The sequence below is a fragment of the Lacerta agilis genome, chromosome 7 (genome assembly GCF_009819535.1).
Source record: "Lacerta agilis isolate rLacAgi1 chromosome 7, rLacAgi1.pri, whole genome shotgun sequence".
NCBI classification, from domain to species: domain Eukaryota; kingdom Metazoa; phylum Chordata; class Lepidosauria; order Squamata; family Lacertidae; genus Lacerta; species Lacerta agilis.
In genome coordinates, this window is record NC_046318.1 from 52,547,425 (window position 1) to 52,570,276 (window position 22,852).

The 22,852-nt window shown below is 41.1% G+C and overlaps 1 long non-coding RNA gene across 3 annotated transcripts in view; it reads right to left on the reverse strand.

Annotated features, from left to right (window-relative positions):
* LOC117050023 overlaps positions 1-22,852 on the reverse strand; it is a 253,172-nt gene that overhangs the window by 62,711 nt on the left and 167,609 nt on the right. For all 3 annotated transcript variants that reach the window (XR_004427045.1, XR_004427043.1, XR_004427044.1), the window contains one exon: positions 17,367-17,518. This is a non-coding gene — a long non-coding RNA (uncharacterized LOC117050023). The remainder of the gene's footprint in view (positions 1-17,366; positions 17,519-22,852) is intronic.

Below are 22,852 nucleotides of genomic sequence, written 5' to 3' on the forward strand. Positions count from 1 at the left end.
ACTTGCACTGATGGGAAGAAGAAGAAGAAGAAGAAGAAGAAGAAGAAGAAGAAGAAGAAGAAGAAGAAGAAGGAGAAGGAGAAATGGTACTTGAATACTGTCCAGAATCTTGCTTGGGGGAAAAAATGTAATACATGAAGTGCTTACCTCAATAAGAAAAAAAAAAGATAATTTTAAAAGAACAGCAACATGAAAAATTGACAGAAAGTGATGAAGGGCCATGGAGCTGGCAACAACAACGCAATATAAATAAGACAATGTTTATTTAATAAAACCACCAGTACATATGCTGAGTGTGCAAAATATTAATTGCAGTTAAGAGCATTAGCTGCTAGTTCAGACCAAAGAGTCCACGTGGGCCAGCATGCTGCTTCCAGCCGGGGCCAGCCAGATGCCTACAGGAGCCCACAGGCAGGGCATGAGAGCAATTGTCCCTGCCCTGTGGAATCGCCCTTCCCTCTGCCATGTGTGAAGCATCACTTATTACTTGCAGCAGTTTTTTTTGAACACATCTCTTCTTGTCCAGGCTTATGCTACTGTTGTTTCTGAATTCTTGTTTTTACCAGCTCCTATGTTTGTTTTCATTTATTCTGCTGTCTTCCTTTTTTAAAAAAATGAAATTCCTTTACTGGTTTCATGTTATTTTTGTAGAAGAGGGTTGGGTTTTGTTTTTTATTTTTGGAACAAATCAAGTAGTTTAGAAATGCTTTTCAATGAATAAACAAATAATAACAAGTGCTTGCTCCACTCCTGGATACCTGTTATTCATTGCAGCGGAATGAAATGCTGTGCATCAACTAAAACTGAAGCAGGCAGAGCAAAGGTAGAAATGAGTGTTGGGTATTATAGCTACTAAGAGCAGGCTTAAGTATGTGTAGCAGGTTCACCCTAGTCCCTTTCCCTCTCCGTTCATTGCACCCTTTGCTTAGTTCCATACCATCCATGATACCATGATTCAAGTACAGGTGAGGTTACTAAAAAGTTTGTGTGTGTGTGTGTGTGTGTGTGTGTGTGTGTGTGTGTGTGTGTTTAACACATTTAATTGAATTCTAAATTGAATTCCGTGAAACTGAATAAACTAGTTGATGAGCTAGCAGCCCTACTGTACAGTGCATATACAACATACCAGTATAATATCTGCTGTTAAAAAAGTGCTCTTATGAATGACGGTAATATTGTTGCTCGGCACTCCAACCTCTGAGCGGTGTGAGATTCCAGGGGTTCCAGGTGCTAACCCTGGGTTTGGTTTCATTGGAATGAGGGACAGTGCAGATTGTTGTGTCTTTAGGATGTGTCTACACACATATACAAGCTGAGCCCACAATGAAGGAGCTCATAGCATTAACCCGCCAAGAGGGTCTTGCTTCTCTCATAGCCACAGCTTTGGATTCCAGCAGAAATCAGGCATGGCTCTGTCTCACAGTCTTCAGCCTGCTACCTGCAGCTAAATACAGAGTAGAAACAACAACAGACAGTCACGGTATCTGTACCTCAGAAAAAATACAAAACCGTGTAAATCACTGGAGGAATTGCATAAATATGAAAACTAAACTGACAATATCATAATGCAAAGGGCATTTATAAATATTCCATCAAAGGTTTTTTATTGTATAATTGAATTTTTATTGTATAATTGAATTTATATTTGTAGTGAAGTTGATGGTTTGTATTGTTGTTACCAAAGAAAAGTCCAGACCTTGAAGAAACCGTCGGTGAAGCGGGAAGTTTGAAGCTAGCCACCCGTCGGGAGAACACACCCACATGTTGGAGGGATTCTGAATAACCTTCCCCAACATTGTGAGGATGGACCTTCGCATCTGATAGACATTTGCTATACCATCTTCATCATTATATTGAACATTTATGGCACTTTGTAGTTTTGCACTTTGTAATTGCACTTTGTACTAGCACTTTGATGATTTAAAGCATATATAGCTTTGCCTTTGATGGAATATTTATAAATGCCCTTTGCATTATGATATTGTCAGTTTAGTTTTCATATTTATGCAATTCCTCCAGTGATTTACACGGTTTTGTATTTTTTCTGTGCTACCTGCAGCTGGCTTCTACCTCACACACACCAACTCTGCCTTTGTCTGACTACCAGTGAGTTGAAGGAGGGAGGGGAAGCTTTTTGTCATCTGGCACAGACCCACTACCTTTGTTAACAGCCCATACCTAGAGGCCCTTTACCAAGAAACCTGTCTGGCTATTCCAGTAATTTGAATCCTCCCTGGATCCAGGAAACTGAAGGGACTCAGGCATAAAGCCTACCTTCCCCGCAAACTCACAACAGTATGTAGCAAGTAGTCATAAGAAAGAGCCAGTTGACTTCCCTTCTCTTGAAGCATCCAAATTCTCATATTCTAATCAGAATGTTGGACCCATTGGACAGGTTAATCCAAAGATTTATTATTCATAGGCACCTATGTCACATCTACTACCTCATTAGTGGGCAAAACTGGAAGAGGGGTCAAAAGAACAGTTACTTAATGAGAATTTGAAATCATCTACCACTTTGAGGGCAAATGAAGGCTAAGGACAAATACACAGAAACTTTCCCAGCACTAACGTGTTGGGGTCAGATTGCCGGGTACTAATTCTAAAAGCAAATGGACCAATCTTGTTGGGAATGTCTCTGTTGACTTGACACTTATGGCATCACATTTTGCATCTGCAAAGACTTTCTAATTTCTCTTTCAGGCCCTCTTTAAGTGTTGATCAGCCAAGAATGCAAAACATGAAAAGGAATGAAGGCTTTGGCTTTATGAGGGACGTGGTTATTAGGCCCAGGCACTTTGTGTTCCTGCAGTGTTAGTATGTAGAGGAAACTGGGAATGTTGGGAAGGCAGGTGGCAGGGACAGAGGGAAGGGCCACTAAATAAATCAAGCTGTGTCCTATATGTCATCTCCCCAAGCCCTATCTCATATAGAGGCATGTCTCCTGTACACCAGATGCCACCTGTACATCAGATTTGATTGCTGAAGTCAAACAGCTGAACTTAACAACATTATTCATGCTATGGTATGCATAGATACCAAATATAGCATGATTGTGCCAGCTAGCTATCTGATCTGTGCTACTTGGAACATGTCGGGATGAAGGGCATTTGTGACAGTGCATGTAGACAAGTACATCACCTTCCACACAAACGACCCTGGCCAATCAGGGTTCATGTTTTCATGGAAAGAAGCCTACATGTGTACACCTCTGTGTGTGACACACTTAACTTTGAACACACTGTTGCTAGGATGGTGTTCGGCACAGGCGTTAGCATGAAGGAGGCAGGACTAGCATATGAGATTCCACTACTCTCTTCACATATTCGGTATCCAAGTAAATTGAGTGCTGAGATTCCTGCACTGCAGAGGGCTGGACTAGATGACCCATGGGGTCCCTTCCAACTTTACAGTTCTATGATTGTCATGAACACACCAGCTCCAAGTATAATCTCACAGCCAGCTGCAGAATGGAGTCAGGAACAGGGAGGCTAGGCTTTCACACCAGGACAAGAGAGCCTGCAGCTGCCAGCGCCAACTCCCCCTGACCTTGGATGGCCGGCTGATAAGGGAGGAATGGAGAGCAGGCTGGAACACAGCCAAAGCTTCCCGGGATCCCAAACAGGTGCAGAAAGCTACAGAGGCAGCTTTTCGGAACAGGAAGGGGCTTCAGCTGACCAAATAAGTCTGAGGCATATAGGAACAGGAAGGCTGCTAGACAGGAAGCAAAATAAGAAACGTAAATGCCAAAGGTTCAATCTCTTCTGTCGACAATGGAAGAACTCCTCAGAAGGGTCAACTGAGTGATGGGGACGGAGGCTTCCTAGAGCTGTCCAGAGATAATTGCTTGCTTTTTTGCAATAAATCCTCCTCTTTAATTACATACACTCGCTGTTTTATCAAGCCGGGACCGGGACTCCTAAAAATGATTCTATAAGAATTGTGGTTTTATATATTGATTTTATTCTATGAACTGTCCTGAGAGCCCCAAGTATAGGGCAGTATATAAATTAGATAGATAGATGATAGATAGATAGATAGATAGATAGATAGATAGATAGACAGATAGATAGATGATGCATTTTGCTCCCTAGTGCTGAAATGCTCATCTTCCTCTTGAGGTTCACCAAAGCCCTATCCTGAGCATCTCCCAGAGCTAATATAAGAATTTCCTGTTTGAGCATCTCAGGCTTTATCATCTCAGGTTTAGCAAAGAATTATTTTAGAAGCATAACCCCCCCCCCAAAAAAATCAATTACATTCCTATGGTGTCAAACTTGTCTTACACAGATTCTTCCCCACTGTGAACTCTTGCAGGAAAAGCTGGTTATAAAACTAAATAAACACATGTGACTCTCACTGAGAGACATGAGAAAGGGTTCATCAGCTTAAATTGTTCAAAATGTACCCTTAGACAATTTATCTTTCACTTAAAATGAAAGTCTGCAGTCTAAAAAGCCACTGCTCTAAAATGCTCAGGGTGACAACAGCAAAATAAGCCAGTGGAGAGAGTGCACTTTAAACCTCACTCCGTTTGTGATGATTAAAACAAAAGGATGGTTCCATAAATCTGAATGAAGAAGGAAAACAAAAGCAATGTGTCAAAACAAAATAGTTTGACTAAATCCTTTTGTAAAGGTGTAATTTGCCAGTCTGACACAGCTGTCTGATTTGAGGTGCTCTGCTAACAATGAGTTCTATCCTAAGAATCCCAGCCTGCAGAAAGAAGACAGATGTGTGCTCAGTTCCCAGGACAGTCAGAATTTTGACCCGTTATAAACTTCAAACACTGTCAAATGCATATCTTCTGCATTCTGGGGAGCTGCTGCCATCACATGCAGCTTTAGCAAGCCAGATTTTTACATTTCAAAATATAGATCCAAAAATTCTTTACAAACATTCACATTTGTTACTAAGTAAACAATATTCCTGGGGTAGGGGAGGATAAAACCTTTCTTTGGTGCCAGTTCATACATTAAAAACACTATTTTCTTCATCTGGTGGGTAGCCTAAGCCTACAAATCCATTGCATTTATTTTTTTCTTGCAGTTGTTCATCATCCCACAATTGTCTCAAGAATTGCTTTTGCTCATGTGAACCTGACTGAACATTGACGTTGACTCTGAGGCAGTACCTGACCAAAAATGAGATCGTGAAACTTTAGTAAATAGCTTGATGAAGATGTTGGCTTAATGTTCAGCAGCTGTGAAATTCCAATTTTGGAAACATTAGGAAAGTGGTTGAAAATAAAATTGCTATTCTGTGCAAGTCACACCCACCCTCATGTCATGCATGACATCAGGTTCATTCAAATGAACAATTGGAAGGTTAAAGTGAGCGCCAATTCTTTTTCCTTTGCTGGAGCAAGGAAGAGAAAGTGGATTCTGTCATTTATGCTCTGGTAAACTCTAGGTTACATTACTGCAATGCGTTATCTGTAGGGCTGCCTCTGAAGATGGTTCAGAAACTTCAGCTGGTACGGAATTTGGTTGCCAGGTTGCTCACTGGGGCAAGGCAGTTTGAGCATATTATACCAATCCTGGCTCAACTGCACTGGCTGATTTTGACCAATAAAGCTTTAAATGGGATTGCAATGCCTCAATGACTGCTGCTCCCCATATGAACTGACCCAGAGCCTGAAGCCCTACTTTGTGTGCCTCCTCCATGAGAGGTCTGGAGCATGACAAGATGAAAACGGGCCTTTTCTGCAGTGGCTCCCCATTTGTGGGATGCTCTCCCAAGGAAGGCTTAGCTGGTGCCTTCAGTTCATATCTTAAGGTGACAGGTGACATCGTTTCTCTTCAACCAGGAATTTGACTGATTAACATTCCATGGCTTTTTAATGTATTTGTGGAATGTGGGTATTGTTTTGTTTTTGTTTGATTCTGCATTTGTATTCTCATTTTGCATTCTTCTGTTGTGAACTGCCCTGGGATCTTTGGAGGAAGGATGGTACACCTTCTTCTTCTTCTTCTTCTTCTTCTTCTTCTTCTTCTTCTTCTTCTTCTTCTTCTTGGAGATTCTGTATTGGTTCAGCAGACTATCTACTTTATTCACCACCTTTATAGCGCAAGCATTATATTTTTCTTTTGACCTGCCAGTACAGAACAATTTGGCCTGGGAAAAAGTTGCTTCACCCCTGGTCCACTCCACCCACCATCACTAATGGTCTAAAACTTCTAGGATTTTAAATGTTGTAGAACCATTACATCATCAAATGCAGTATAAACTGAGCTTTCTCCACAATACATCAGATGAGAAAAGGAGAAAGGGGGAGTAAGAGATAAGACCTAGTTAGGGGAGAAAAGTTGGAAAGACATAAATGTAGAGGGATTGGGTGCTTCAAGATGACACTGCAAGTGACAGAAATGTAGTGCACGGTCTTTAAGAAAGGGCAAACATGATCATAGTGATGGCAGTGAATGATAATTTTAGCAAAAGGCACTGGTAACATACTGAAGCAAGGGGTTGGCATGGGAGAGAAGGTCAGGAAGAAGATATTGCAGATTTTGGTTGAGAAATGATGAAGGTTTTAGCAAAAGCCACTGAGAGAAAAGGGTAGATCTTTGAGATGTAGAATAAAACACCTCCACTCATTGTCATATGTATCCCAGTATTATACTAGTGTTTCCACATAAACTGTGAATGCACTTGTATTTGTGCATCTTGAAGCTCCCATGAACATACATATGGCAATTTTGGTCCAATCAGTGTTTCCCGATATGTGTATTCAGGTGTTTTAAGCCTACATCACTGACTGAGTGAGATCCAACTGTTCAAACCCTCTCCCTTCTTTCAGAGGACTTCAGCAGGTGTTGTTGCCTGGAATCAACAAATACCAGCAAAGGAAGACTTGTTTCCATCATGGAATGAGTGAGCTCCAGCTGGTGAGGCCCACTCATTTGCACCAAGAGGACCTCACTGGAAACAGTGGCCTAGCAATTGCTAATAACCAGAAAGAGAAGACTTACTTTCAATGTGCGATGCATGAGATCCAGCTCCTTTTCCTCAAAGGACAACTCCAAGAAACACCAAGATTGAGGGCAGGAAGTGCCTCTTGGTTGGTCCCGACACCAGAAAGACGTGTTTGTCCCTGATACCAGACTGGGATATCATTTTTAGTGTGAGAAATTTTTGTACACTGTTTTGAGAGTGTCTTATAGCTATAAAGTGGCATATAAGTATTCTAAATAAAATTTGGACTCATGTTTGTTGTGCAATATATTGAGCCAGCTATGTGGCAGCAATCAGGATGTGAAAAAAGGTGAGCTTAGGATGATTTGAAGGGCTGATCACCACATTTGGACAATGATGAGCAAGTGATATAGGTGCCATTTTCATTAATGGGGGGCAGTCTGATAGCAGGTATGTAGCTCTGGTTTGCCAGAAGCGGCTTAGTCATGCGGGCCACATGACCTGGAAGCTGTCTGCGGACAAACACCGGCCCCCTCAGCCAGTAAAACGAGATGAGCGCCACAACCCCAGAGTCGTCTGTGACTGGACTTAATGGTCAGGGGTCCCTTTACCTTTACCCACTAATTTGCAGTCCAGTCTCTTTTTCTGCTCTTTATATATGTGGTGATGTTATGTCACACCCCACAGCAGCCTTTTTTTTTTTTTTACTAGGGTCCATGGAACCTTCCCAAAATTCCAAATGTGCCCACCAAATAGTGCTTCAGATTGTTTAAAGGACATTATTTTTTTTAAAAAATGAAACCTTCCTTAATTTAATGTTAAGATTAATGCAGCCCAAACAAGCTGTGTTTGCAGTGCCTTTTTGTTTCCTGCGAAAATTTAAAATATTCATGTTTGTTTTCTCCATATTCTCTCCAGATGACAGCAACCCCAACTTCTTTTTTTTACACATTTTTTGTGTGTGGTGAGCATAGTTACATCCCCTCAAGATAGAAATAAAGAGAAGTCTTATCCCCATAATCTGTAATTACTTTAATTACGTGATAATTATATAAATAATTTATCTGAACAGAGACTTCACATTCCTTCATTTCTAAATATTATTATCTTTCAGTGTTTTCAGATGTGTAAACAAAAAAACATTTTAAGTTTAGCTGAAGCGCAGGTGAACTGGCTGTCACATAAGAAGAGACGATGGCAAAGATGATTATGATCATGAAAACTACCTAACTTTTTAAAGCAAGCAGGTGTGCATCACTCTTACAGCTGCAAAGCAGGAATCCTCTCCATGAGGTTCTGGTCTATGGTGGTAAAATGTGGTAGCTTCTTGAATAAAGCATTAGTCCTCTTTATTCTGCCTTAGAATTAGCAGTTGGCCAAGCCACTCTTCCAGCCATATATTTCTAAAGTATTGAAGATGGCTTTTTAAAACAAGTATCTTGAAGAGAACAAAGGTTGCAGAGCCTGGAAGGTATTCTCTGCTCTTTGCTCACTCTCAGGCTGTTATATTTCATACCTTCAATCTTACCCCTACCCAGGTTTGGAGGAGAGCCTGGATAAGGAGTCACCATGCCCCCCCCCTTTTAGGTCCTTTGAAACCAGAAAAATTACTGAGACCAGGAAAACAATCAAATCAAGAGGACTCTGCAATTCCCAGCCCCACTCAATGGAAAGACCAATTATGGTTGAATAAAATAATAAAAATAATAAAAAATAAAAAAATAAAAAAATCCTTCCAGTAGCACCTTAGAGCCCAACTAAGCTTGAATAAGGCAACAACACTATAAGAAATTAGGTAGCTTTCCAACAGCACTTCCCTAAGATCCTAGATAGTTTCCCCAAAGCCCTACCAGGCTTGCCAAGATTAACAAGTGACTTTGCAGCCTGCTGAAGCAATAGCTTCCTTTGCTGCAGTTGAGAAAGCTTCAGCCAATTATTTGTAAGGTCTTCAAAGGGCTACGCACCTTGGTGAAGCAACAGTTGCGTGTTTAGACCTTTTACCTTTCCCCTAAATAAATTCACACAGGAGTCAGATATTTGGTTTGGTTTTTGGCAGAAATTTAGGCCACAACTTTATTGATTACAATCTAGTGAGTAGTTGCATAGGTTCTGGTTTGACTATCTCCCTGCACCCATGCAGGCAGCGCTGTCCCAGAGCCATGTTCATAGGACAGTCAAAGGATGAACACCAGGAACAGCTGATGGAGGGAGCACCAATCAGCCATCCTGATGTCCCCTGGACTCGGGCACAGGCCAAACTCCTTTTGGGGTTTGCCAAACCAGTAAGTCCCTGGATTCCTTTACTGGAATACCCTTCATTGCATAGGTGTGGCCACGTCACGTGCCACACATATCACCTGAACTAGAGCCTATCCGCCACAAAGAGCGCAAGCGCTTGCCACCAACCACTCACGCTTGTAACCAATCCCACAAACCCGCTGACATTGAGGTCAGCCATAAATCATTCCCAAATACAGACAGGTGAACACCATCAGGCCTGTAAATGGATGCATTAAGATAGGTGATGCCTGGGTGGCATATGAGGGCTCCCCTCATGGACAAAACCTTTCTGGCCACCATGCTCTGGATGTGTTTCCTGGCCCTCTCGGTGGCAGCTGGGCAACGACTCCCTCTCCATGTGTGCCTCTGCAAGAGTTGCGACCAAAATATTTTGAGTCCAGGAATAGTTGCCGCCAACTCTTCCAATCCTCCTGCATGCGGGTCCCCAGGCTCAGGCCAGGAGCTTCCGGCAGGTCGTTCTCACCCAGCTAGAGCACCATTGCAGCAGGCATGTTCGCAATAGATAGCCTGCTCTAAATCATTGGGAGAAGCTCCCCCCTAGTGCATTCCTTGTCTGGAAATCTGGGACAGATGCACATGCTCGGGAAGCCTGAGCTGGTGTCCAATTCCAGCCTCAGCTGCCCAACTGCTGGCCCAGTGGACAATGCTGTGCCCAACTATCCAGATATGCAAGGGACCTACAAATGAACAAAACACAATTACTGACTTCACCTTAGCGCCATTTCTGAACCTGCCCTTTGTAAGCTTCAGATTTCCAATGACCCAGGTCCTTGATCCTGTCTACCGACAGGCCCAAGTGCGCAGCTGTGGTAGTTGCCCCAATGCGGAAGGAGTGAGGTGCAGATTCAGTGGAACACCTAGTTCCTTTGTCAGGGCATCAAAGGCCAGCAATATCTGGGTACACTCATCCCACTCGGCTGCTGAGCAAAGTAAAAAGTCATCCAAATAATGGGTGATGCCCCTAAAACCTGTCTTCCTGTGCAGTGACCAGTCCAAGAAACGATTCAAAAGATGCACAAGATACGGAACATCCCATTCGCATGGGCTTGTCTACATAGTCATTCCCCTCAAATTTAAATCCAAGGAGTTTAAGATCATGGGGATGCATCGGGAGCAGGCGAAATGCTGCTTCCACATCTCATTTGGCCAGCAAGGCTCCTTTCGCAAAACTCCTTATTAATTTGACCGCTTGGTCAAATGTGGCATATTTAACTAAACTAAATTCCGCAGGAATGGCATCATTCACAGAAGTCCCTTGTGGGTAAGATAAATTATGAATTAGTCGAAACTCCCCCGGCGCCTTCTTAGGCAGTACCCCCAAAGGGGAAAGGGTAAGGTTGGGGTACGGAAGGGTAGGAAATGGACCTGCAATCCTGCCCAATGCCAGTTCCTTCTCTATTTTACGCTGGGCCACTTCTGGCAAATCTCTAACTGGTTTCTGATTTTCCACTTCTGCCAACCTAGGTGGAAACGCCACTGGAATGTGAAAGCCTTCAGAAAACCCTTTCCAAATAAATTTTGCTACTGATCGATTAGGATATTCCGCTAACCATTTCTCCAGAGCAGGTAATTTTATGGGAGTATGTGCCAATGTGAGCAAATTCTCATTTAGAGTCACCTGGTTGAGGAGAGGCAGACTTAGCCTCCTGCTTCATACCTCTGGCCACAAAAGGGCCACTTCATGCCACAGGATATGGCTGGGTGGTTTCCTGCGTATTTGTAGCAAGAATGGGCCTATTTGCAAGCCTGGCTCTGGCAGGAGCTTCTGTTATACTCCCAACAATAATACACCCACTTAGCAGCTTTCTTGGGTTCAAATTTCGGCACTGCAAATTCAGAGGACTTAGCCTCAATGTGTGGCGCAATATAGGTAGAACAGCCATCGAGATCGTTCTGATCCCAACGGGTTGTATGTACCCTGCAGGCCCTACTCAAAAGTTTCGATCGTAGGCAATGGCTGCCACTTCCCCAGCCATTGTGTAGGCCAGGCATGTCCAACAGGTAGATCTTGATCTACCAGTAGATCACTGGACGTCTGCGGTAGATCACTGGTAGATCACTGGCTCCCCCAAAGAAGCTGAACAACTCGTGCCCTCTTTAATGGAGGACCCGATTTACCTTTCCAATGTCCTGATCAGCTCTGCCTAGTGGTTGCCTGATTCTTTGCTATCAGTAAAGACTGGACCAGGCTGAGATTTCACTTTGTCAAATATTACCTTTGCTTTATCTACTATAACCTGGCTTTGATGAACGTGATTGCTGAAATTCTCTCTACTGTGTGACTATTAAATGTGCAGAAGCCCCATTTCATATCACATCTGCATATCTTGTGTTACAAATTGGGGGAGGAACATGAAAAGAAAAACACTCTTCTAAGTGTCTGCTCTTCATGTTCCTGCTGCATTTTCCTCTAAGCTGGCAACTTGAAGTAATTCAGCTAGCATTACTAGAAAGTAGTAGTTTCATAATGACAGAATTAGAGACAAGAAAGGGCTTTTTGATTTCTTAATAAAACTGCACTGGTTAGATTCAGAGCTCAGCTATACGATGTAAATTTGCATAGGCTCTGTCATTGGAGATGATGCTCCCAATTTACACAGTGTAACCAAGAATAAGACCCAACTCTAAAACCTCCTTTAGCAAATATTTCAACATTTGAAGCTGATTTTGCTCATGTTTCACATCATTATTATTTACACATGTCCAGATTTTTTTTTCAAAGGGGATCACATTTGCCCAGTGCTACAGTTCTGAGATATGGTATGGAGTCACATATTCCCTATAATTGGACCCCAGTAAGTAGTCTCACTGGCTCACTAGCACAATAGTTCAAGTCTCTCAGGTTCCATTTTGAACACCAATCTTCATCTTGGAGGACATTTCCCATCAGTCTCCTTAGGATGACAGTTGTAGCCTATCATTTCCAATTGACACTAATTACTAAAAAGCACACCCTGTCCTAGGAGAAAATATTCAGACCTACTCAACTTGAGATGCCAAATTAGGCACCTTCCTACCAATATCTTTGAAATGTAAGGCTTTCACAAATGACCTATAACACAGTCTCTTGAACCAATCAGCACAATATGATAATGATCAGATCAAGATGTAACTCTAACCAAGGCTTTGTTCTCTGTATGCAATTGTAGCTAAGTAACTATATCAAGATTCCATTGTGTAAAACTGAATTTAAGTTGTACCTGACTCCTGGGGAATTGGAACTCCTTCTGTATACCCTGCTACTTCCTGGTCAGGACACCCTGTCTTGTTCAGGTCTCAGACAATAAATGGATACACTGTGCTACTCCCTGCCTTATCTACCTGAAAATCTGATTTCCCAAAATCCATTTTTTTCTGCCACGTGTATTCTGACTCCACGTGTGAGGTGCTTGGTACTTTTAAGGATGAACATATTTCACAAATCAAGAATATTCCCATTTGTCAACATAGGCAGTATTTGTTTTGTCATCAACATTTTGTCACAATTTCCCTGGGTTACACAATAAATGTTGAAATGCTTTTAAGTCAGTTGAAAATCATATTCTCTTACCTGAATTGCAAATGTTACTTTGCTACTGCACCTTTTACTAGTGCTCCTACTAAATTATTATTATTATTATTATTATTATTATTATTGCAACAAAATTTTATTATTCAATCATCTTCTGGTACAAAACTAAACAGTCATTTAGTAGTATACATTATGCATTTCTTCTAAACATTTCCTTCCCCTTAGATATTTTTACAATTAGTTGGAAAAAGTGAATAGATAAAAATGAAGACTACTACATTAAACTCCTACCGCCTAATATTGGGCAGAAGCAATACAAAACTGAAACAAAACTGAAACAAAAAAAAGTTAACAGAAAAAAAAGCAAAATAAAAAAGTGAACAGTCGAAAAGAAGATTTTTTTAAAAAATACATTAAAATAATAAAGTAAACCTAATTGGACTTCCTATCAGACCCAACTGTATAATCCAATCGTTCCTCTGAGTGTACTTCAACTCATTCTATTATCTCTTTATATACCTCTAATACGCTCTAATATCAACAAGTACCCACCTTTCAAATTGTCTTATTCTCTCTGCCTCAAAGGTTACTCAAATTCTGAAATGATTAATCGGTTTTTACTATATTTCCAGACGTATAGTTTGTATCTAACCCACTTTTTGACATTTTTGTTTCAATTCACCTCTTAAATTATTTGTTAATTGGGCCATTTCAGCAAACTCCTGTAGTTTACTCTGCCACTCTATTAATGTTGGAGGTTCCGTATCTTTCCAACCCTTTGCTATTAAGATTTGTGCAGCCGCTGCAGCATAAAAAAAGATATCTTTTAAGTCATTTGGAATATCTCTATTGGCAATGCTTAATAAGAAAGCTTCTGGTTTTTTTGGTAGAGGTGATTCCTAACAATTTTTTTAGCTCTTCATATATCTGACCCCAAAAAACCTTGATCTTTTTACACGTCCACAACATGTGATATAGGTCTCCATTATTCCCCCCCCCACACACATCTCCAACATGTGTTAGCCAACCCTTTATACATTTTGGACAATCTCGATGGGGTAAGGTACCACCTATGCTGAATCTTCATCATATTCTCCTTTATGTTATATGAGGTCATAAATTTTATATTTATCTCCCACTCACTCACTCATCATTATTGGGCATCCAATGTCTTGTGCCCACCTCACCATTGATGACTTAACCTCCTCCTCCTTTACCTCCCAATAAAGAAGTAGATGGTAAATTCTCAAAATTATCTTCAAATTGTTATTTATCAGTTCTGACTCAAGCTTAGTTGTTTCTTTAGCAAATCCAGTTTTTTTTATCTTGTTTAAAAATTGCACATAGTTGGTACTCCTACCAAATTAAGCTAGCCTAGGTTACAGAGGATTAATTTGCAAAGCCAGCAATAGCTTAATGCCATATATGGATCCCGGCACTACGGATTCAGTCCAGGTTAAGTTCATGCCTCCCATTCTTTTGCTGCCTCTTCAGTTTTCAGATAAAATGACAGTCTGATGCAGCAGTAGGTAGAATCAGTTCATAGCTTCAGTGTCACTAGGCTGGGGCAGCGCCAGCTCAAACATCACTACCCCTGCGTGAGCATTGTTCAAAAGTTCTTCCCATAGGAGTGCAATACATGAAAGCAGTAGTTTCTAAAAACTTTTTATCACATGCATCACCTCAAGCATTGTTTAGGGAAGCTTTTAATGTTTAATAGATTATTGTATTTTAACATTCTTTTGGAAGCCGCCCAGAGTGGCTGGGGAAACCCAGCCAGATGGGCGAGGTATAAATAATAATAATAATAATAATAATAATAATAATAATAATAATAATAATAATAATAATAATATTTATTGCCTCATCTGCACACATGGGCTTCAAGGTATGTGTGGTGCAGAAAACTAGTTTCAGTTGTGTGCACACATGGAGGTGGCAATGTTTGGACCAGCTCCGAGTGAAATGGAGTACTATTACTGTTGAATGAGACCAAATGGAGGAAGGAGTAGGAATTACATTTCAGTATCAAAAGCATATTGATCCATCTGGGAAAGAATGGTGCATTAGCAAGGTCTGTGCTGGCTAGCTTAAGCACTGCATATTTATATGCCATATAATAGTATTTCAGATGTTGTTACTATGATGGGACGGATCCAGTGTTGAGTATCTTCGCTTAGTGTTGCTATGTTTTTTCCTGCTCTAATGACCACTCAATATAGTGCAAAAGCAATCGGCTCATAAATAATTCTAGAGTTTAATTATATTGGAGATCTTAGAAACATCAGATCAAAGATATAAAATTTTATTTCAAAGCCTGGTACAAAAGTAAATGGCAGCTCTTATGAGACAATTATATAAATACCAAGATGCATTTAGAAATGCAGAATAAGGGAGACAGCCTCATTAGAGTTGAAGGGTGCAATCCTAACCCCAATTACTTGGAAGTGCATCCCACTGATTTCCACATGGTTAGGATTGCACTGCAAGATCTTGAGCTATAGCAGTAGCCCTGCTGCACAAACCCAGTGTTAGTTTCAATTTTTTTTTACATCATTGTATGTATTACATTTTATCATATTGTAAGATGACTTGGAAGGTCATCCTTTACCAACAGCCAACTGTAATATGGAAATAGCTACCATATTATTGACAGAAAACCTGGTGTCTTGTGACTTCCTGAGCCATTAATAATGAGGATTATAAAGATGGAACTTTTCACCCATTGCCTTTGAAACTCTGAATAAACCAATTTCACATACTCTTATACTAAAGAGAACGTACATTATCTGTGGACTACCTATAAATAGGGAGAATTTCTGCAATACTTTGATATTCACTGAAACTAGGCTTCTTTAGTGTTAACCCCCTTGACTTTCACAAGAGGCAGACCACTCGTGTAAAGGATAGATTTATGGTTGCTCCTTCCCATCAACCCCACTCCTGGTCATAATTTACTATAAATATGCCCCATGTAAAACTTTCTTCCTGTGTTTGTTTGTTTTTTACTTCAAATAATTTTTGAGAAAGTAAGTTTATACTCACGACTCTCCCCCCCCCCCTTATCAAGAGCCATTTGCCTTTTTATGCTACAGATAATACAGATTATCAGGTACGTTTCAAAGACTTCAAAAGGCAAGGAATAACATTAATTTTGGTGCTTCAAACAAAGAGACATTTTTCTACCTCCGTCCTGCAGTTATCCACAAATGATGTACAACATTTGGGTACAAATACATTGAATGAGTTTGTACAGAATATTTGTGTGTGTGCACCAAGAGATTTTTTTAAAAAAAGAATACCGGTAGTTGTTTTTCTAATCTATGGATCAAAGCAGGAATCCTGCTGTTACCTGAAATTTAACCCTGCAGTTCAATGAATACAAATATAAGATTTGGAAGTTTTTTTTAAAAAAAGGAGTTGCTTTTATTCTAAATTACATATTCAGTCTACACACACAGAGAGAGAGAGTTTAAAAAGATCAAATGAAATTATGAGATAATTCTACTGCTTCTATTATTGACAGGGTAATAATATTATTCAGAAGTATGGCTGAACACTTTTCCTTATCAGTTTCTCCTGGAACCTTTCTTCATGAAAGTCAGAAATGCAGTATGGTTTTATATATTTTTTAGCCTCTTGATGTGCAGTGTTCTTCATATATCTATGATTCTTGAATGAGTGACCTAGAATTTCCTCATTTCTTGCCTTTTTACTCCTTTTTTGACAGTCTCTAACCTGGTGTTCTCCCAGTTCACAGTAGAAAAGATTCTTTCAGTGTTCCCTTCCCCTCAGCTCTAAAGGTCTCTTGACCTTTCTGTGTCAATCAATTCAAATCCCATTCTCCTTGGGTCTCAGTCTTCACTTTGAAAGGCAAGAAGTAAACAAAGTATTCCATCTTTTCCTTGGGTGATTTCTCTTCCTCATCTCTTCTGCTCCCAAACAGAATCAGTTAGCACTTTCCTTTTCTTCTTTTACTGAATTCTGAAGACACTCGAACTCAGGATGCGAGGGAGAAACGTGCTAAGAGAAAGATACGCTTGGCAAATCCACACTGTGATCGACTCCCGCCCAGAAACCAATGTCCCCACTGTGGAAGGATGCGTGGATCCAGAATTGGCCTCCACAGTCATTTACAGACTCATTGTTAAAACCGTGTTTATGGAAGACAATCTTACTCGGCTACAAGTGATCACCAAAGAAGAACCATGCCTTCCCCTTTCCTCTGCAAGACTTTGGTTTTCATTTCAGGACTAAAACTGCTGATCAACCCCAAATAATTCAACTTCCATTAGTAAGTTTTATTTATGGCCATTGGCCCAACACATTTTGTTCTGCACCTGCAGCTCTTGGACTGCAGAGCTGAAGGGCAGGACACCCTCTCCCCTGCCACAAGAGCCCACCTCCCAAGTCATAGCAAGCAAAAGGCCATACTGGTCCCATCAAGTAACCAACCCTGTCAGATAAGACAATTCTCAAACTGCCAATTGATCCAAGACTGCAAAAGCAATGGGGGGAAAGGACATTTCAGCCCACCCATTGGCCAAAGGGACAAGAGCTGACAACTGTTATACAGGCAAGAGCACAAGAAAGGCAAGATGAGTCTGGCTTGAATTAGATATAAATGTTTACCACTTACTTCCGACCTTGGAAAACTGATCATCCTCCTCTGCCTTTCCCTTCCGCATCCCTTCCCCTGTGTATCTTGTATTTTTAGTTTGTAAGTCTGATGGCTGAGTCTGCTGTTCATTTTCTTTGTTATTGCGATTCATTTTGGGAGATCATAACTGTCTGAAAAGAAAGGTAAAAAATACAGTATGTAAGTAGACAAATTGATTGCCAGTGCTTCCTCCTAGATGTCCCACCAGTATCTCAAATTGATCACAATCTAAATTATAGATAAGTGAGGAAAATCACTTGAAACTCTTGATTTCTTTCACCGAAATTCCTAAGTTTCCTGACCCCCTGGTCTACCTGGCAGCAAGTCAGTATGTCAAGTCCAAGGTCCAAGTCCAGGAGCAAGGAGCAAAGTTCAAAATCCATAGTCCTAAGGAAATTCAGTCCAAGGTCAATCCAAGCAGCCAAGTCTGAAGTTTAGCAGTCAGAATACAGTCCAGAATCAAACCCAAAACACAGTCCCATGGAGGTCCAGGAGCATCCGAGTCAAGGTCCATCAACATGGGCAGTCGAACAGATACAGCACCTCAGCTCTACTTCCTTTTTGTACTTGCCTGCTGATTGCAACATCTGGGCTTCTAAGCCTATTCCAGCTAAGGAATCACACCCCTCCACCCAGAGCTAGCGGGCTGGGCTGTGGGCCCTAGCTGGCCTCAGCCTCACCTGCCTCTCCCTATGCCACAGTGCCTGCCTGCCATGTTCATGGGGTCAGGGTCCCTTCTGGCTCTGGTGATGGGTCCTGCTGCTCTGGTTTCTATGCACTGACCTCCATCCCCTCACCATCCTTGGTCACCCTGTGAGTACTTACTTTTCCATCCCCTGCTTGTCACAGTCCTAGTCACAGCCCTCCCTGGGATCCTCTTCCTCCTCCCCATTGTCCTCCCAGTTAATTACACTTAGGTGAGCTCCAGATTTGCTTTGATTTTTGTTTTCTAGTGAATCCATTGACAAAGTAGAGTTGTGTGGAACCCTCTGGGGATTTTGTGTGCTTCTGTCAAAATGCTTCCAGCTTTACTTAAAACTCATTGTATGCTTTACATGAGTATGAACACTACTCCACTCTGGCTTTAGGTAAAATTTTGGTTGTATCTCTATGATGAAGATGTTCCTAATTGTCCATCCTGTCACTTTCTTTCTCCACTTACATCAAAAACCTTGTCACTGTTGTTGTCAATCCTTATAATTTGTCACATAACAGAATCTCTGGCTGTGTACACACCATACAGTGAAAGAACACTTAAAGCACATTCTGCACTCCAAAATATCCTGGCAACTATAGTTCAACCCTAACAGAGCTATAATTCCCAATGTTCTTAGCAAACCACAATTCCCAGCATACTTTGTGGAGGCATGTGCCTTAAATGTACAGTATACATACAGTCTATCACTTCATTTCTTATAGCTGGAAGAATCAGAAAAAGGTCATCTCCTGCCTTACGTTTTGATTAATTAAATAAATACAATTTGATTTGATTTTTGAGTCACTTTCCACAATGACAGTCTCAAAGCAAGTTACACAATAAAAATTGATGCAAATAAAAGCCATATGATGTATTAAAATCAATATACATTAAAAGTGATCATCTACATTAAAACTCAACAGAACATCCTTTCCTCCCCCAAAAGAATAATCAGCACAACCACCACCACCCAAACACCCACCTAACCAAAAATGCCCACTAAATGAAACATTTACCAGATGCAATTGGCTTTGTGAAATTGAAATGGACTAATTTGAAAGGAAAAGAGAATTATCATGAGTTGGACAGCATAGGCAGCATCAATGTGGAATGATAGCCACAGAGAGACCAGCAATAAATCACACCATTCAGAGTTAACTATTAGCAAAAAGACATCACAGACTGAACGGCTGAATGACTTCTCTCTGCCAGCTCACCATGCCCTGTTACGTCTTTAACTTCTCACATTTCCTCTTCCCCATCTTCTTCCTCTTCTCCCTCTGACCACTTATCATTGCTCTACCACCACTCCCCAGGCTCTGAGCCTTCTTCCCTTGGTGGTTCCCCAGCTACTTCCTTCCACTGTTCCTTTGCATCCAACCATTCCATGGCACCCCTACCTTTTATAAATCCACAAAGTTCATCTCCCCAGAAAAATGCTTTGTCCTTCTGGTGATCCCAATCCGCATACTGCCACTGTGAGTCTTTGAGAAAATTTAGAAGGACTTTAGGAATAGCCCTTTGAGTTTCTCTAAATACAGCGATGCTGATGTAAACTGAAAGTCCACTTTGGGATAAAGCAAGGCTGTGGGAGAGGAGACAGGAGAGTGGTTAAAATAATGCTAGATTCTGATTGAGGAAAAACAGGGTGCAAACCCTTGTCATGAAGATGACAGAATGAAGATGACAGAATGAACGTCATCCATCTTCCTTAACTTAGCCTACCAACTTCACAGGATTACTGTGAAGATAAAATGGGATATTCCCCACAGACACTATCCTGGGATCATTGGAAAATATATTATGAAAAAATAAGCAAATCAAAAACAGGTGAATATCAGACTTTATCATTAAAAAAAATCTGGCTCGCTGAAGTCTGAAAGCTTTTTTTCTGTGCACAGGGTGGCGGAATACAGTTCCCAAAGGTATGACTTTCTCTGGTAATGTTCTATATTTCAAGAAATGCACCCATTCAGAAAGGCTTTTGGTTTGTTTGATTCCCTTCTTCTAAATTGCTTAGAAGAAAGGGAATTGTTGATCCATTTATAACCCATCTAGATAACCCATGTTGTATTCAGCAGCACCCCTGCTTAGGCATCTTCCTATTCCTTTGAAATTACTGATTAAAGGGAAAATACACACCACCCCCACCCCTGCCCAAGGTAGGCGAAGTGTAGCACTTTAGATAATATCATAGGGGACAATTCTCAAATGAACTGAAGATAAGCAGCTTCTCCTTGCAAAAAGGACATTTCAACTCTTCTCACAGAGACTGAATTATCCAAAAACTTCTTTACAGTGTGCTGAAATGTTTATCTATTTTTATTCAGTAACTGGATAGGGAAATGTAGGTATCGCTCAGACCTAGGGTCTCTTCATCAGCTGCTTAGCAGATGTTTTGGGGGCTTTCCCATTGTGTGGTCACTGTAACATTTGAAAGGGAGATATACAACTTTAAAGGAGGCATACCCCACCCCAGGGAGATGAAATTTGTAGTGACATCTCAGCACTTGGTGCTTTAGAAAATGGCACTTGCTATGTCCCTAACACTCAGTCATGCATGCTGTAGCCTGCTGTAATTCACACTACATGGAGCTACCTTTGAAAAGGCTACGAGGGTGTTCAAGGGACTAGTTTGTCACACTCTGGTGCTGCAACAGTTGTATTGATCCCCCATCCATTTCCAGGCCCAGTTCAAAGTATTGTTTTTTTTTTTTTTTACCTTTAAAGCCCTAAATTGTTTGGACCCAGTTTATTGGTATGAACTTGCCTGTCCTTTGATATTGGCATTACAGACCCTGTGCTCTGGCCCAGCTTTAAGACCAGGTAGATTAGTGAGCACTGGACAAAGGGCCTTTTCAGTAGCGGTCTCCATTTTACGGAATTCCCTGTGCAAAATGAAAAGAATCATAGAACTGTATAGTTGGAAGGGACCCTGAGGATCATCTAGTCCAGTGTTTCCCAAACTTGGGTCTCAGACTACAATTCCCGTAACCCCTGACCACTGCTCTTGCTAGCTAAGGATCATGGGAGTTGTAGTCCAGAACCAGCTGGAGAACCAAGTTTGGGAAACACTGATCTAATCCAAACCCCTGCAATGCAGGAATATGCAGCTTTTCCATATGGGGATCAAACCTGCAACCTTGCCATTATCAGCACCATGCTCTAACCAGCCGGGCTTTGTATTTGCTCTGTAAAAAAAGATGTTATATGCTTTAATAGTACTTTAAGATATAAAAATAATGGATGATAGCCAACTAAGTCATTTTCGAAGTAAACTTTTTGAAATTAATGGATGGATTGATTTCTGTGGGTCAATGCTGATTGTGATAGTGACACCCACTATTAATGACTACTATTAAAACAGTGGGGGATTTTTACTGCTTAGTTTAATTGAAATTCCCCCTTTTCACAGTAGACTGTGCCCCAAGTCGATGACAATAGATATCAAATATCAAAATACAGCAAAAACACACATTTTTAAAACAAACTTAAACTAATTCAAACCGAACAAATTCAACAAGTCAAATTCAATACTACAATGAAATGATATAATCAAATACACAAGCAATATAAAATTTAATGGTGTGTGTGTGTATAGAAATAACTGTTGTTTGTCAATGGAGTATGAAAACCTGCTTTCAAGCAGCTTTCAGCTAACATGCCCATGCTCTGCATATTTAAATTGCTTCTATGTTGATGTCTTATTTTTAGCTACATCAATTTAATATATGATTTTTTTGCACTGTTTCAAATGGCTGCTGATGCAATATTTATAGACTGTAGCTTTGGGGTGAACTGTATGGTTTTAACATGCTGTTCATGGGCTTTCCCTGAAAGGCGGTATACAAATGCCAGCATAATAAATCAAGATCACAAATAACACCCCCTGGTCTTTCTACAAACAGAGAAACCTATGGGCAAGACTGGCTCTGGTAAAGAAGTTGCCAGAACTGACGATCTGTGCCTCTTCTTCCTCTCTCTCTCTCTCTCTCACACACACACACACACACACTCAAGCCTGTTGCTTGTTCAGCATCCAACCATTCTGTCCCCCTTCATCCTCTGGTCTGCTTCAGTGTCCCACCAGCACTCCCCTGGCTCTGATCCTTCCTCTTCTGAGGCTTCCCTAGGGTGTTCTTCGGCTGGAGCCTCCCACCACTCCTCCTCATCTAGCCAGTCTCTGACATTTTTAGACTCTTGTGAGGTGAACTGCTCCATGGTTTAGCACCTGAACCAACACTAGGTGCTGCTTGTGCTCAGGCCTTATACTCTGTCAGATTATTTAGTCCGGCTAGCCCAGCATACTCTGACTAGCAGCAGCCCAGCAGAAAAGGGTCTTTCCCATTTAAGGGTACTCTCAGGGGTGGAGAGCGACTGATTCAGCTTTCCGTCAAGGAGGCACTGAAATCAGCAAAGGGGGGTTGGTGGAAAGTAGAAAAGACATCTCTTTTTCCAGCCTCTCAGACTTTCTGGCTGGTACTGCTGATCTTCTTGCATATTTTCATTATTATTTTCTAGACATCTTTTCTTTTCCTCTCTTGGTATCTTTCCTCCTTATCTCTCTCTGCCAATTTCTTGTTCTGCCTTCCACTTCACTTCTATTCTAGTCTAATTTTTGTTTTATTTTTGCTCTTGAATCATAATCATGGCTTCTGTTTCAGGCTGAGATCCTCTAGGCCACTCCTCCCACTAGTGGGAGAGCCAGTGTGGTGTAGTGGTTAAGAGTAGTGGACTTGTAAGCTGGTGAACAGGGTTCGTGTCCCTG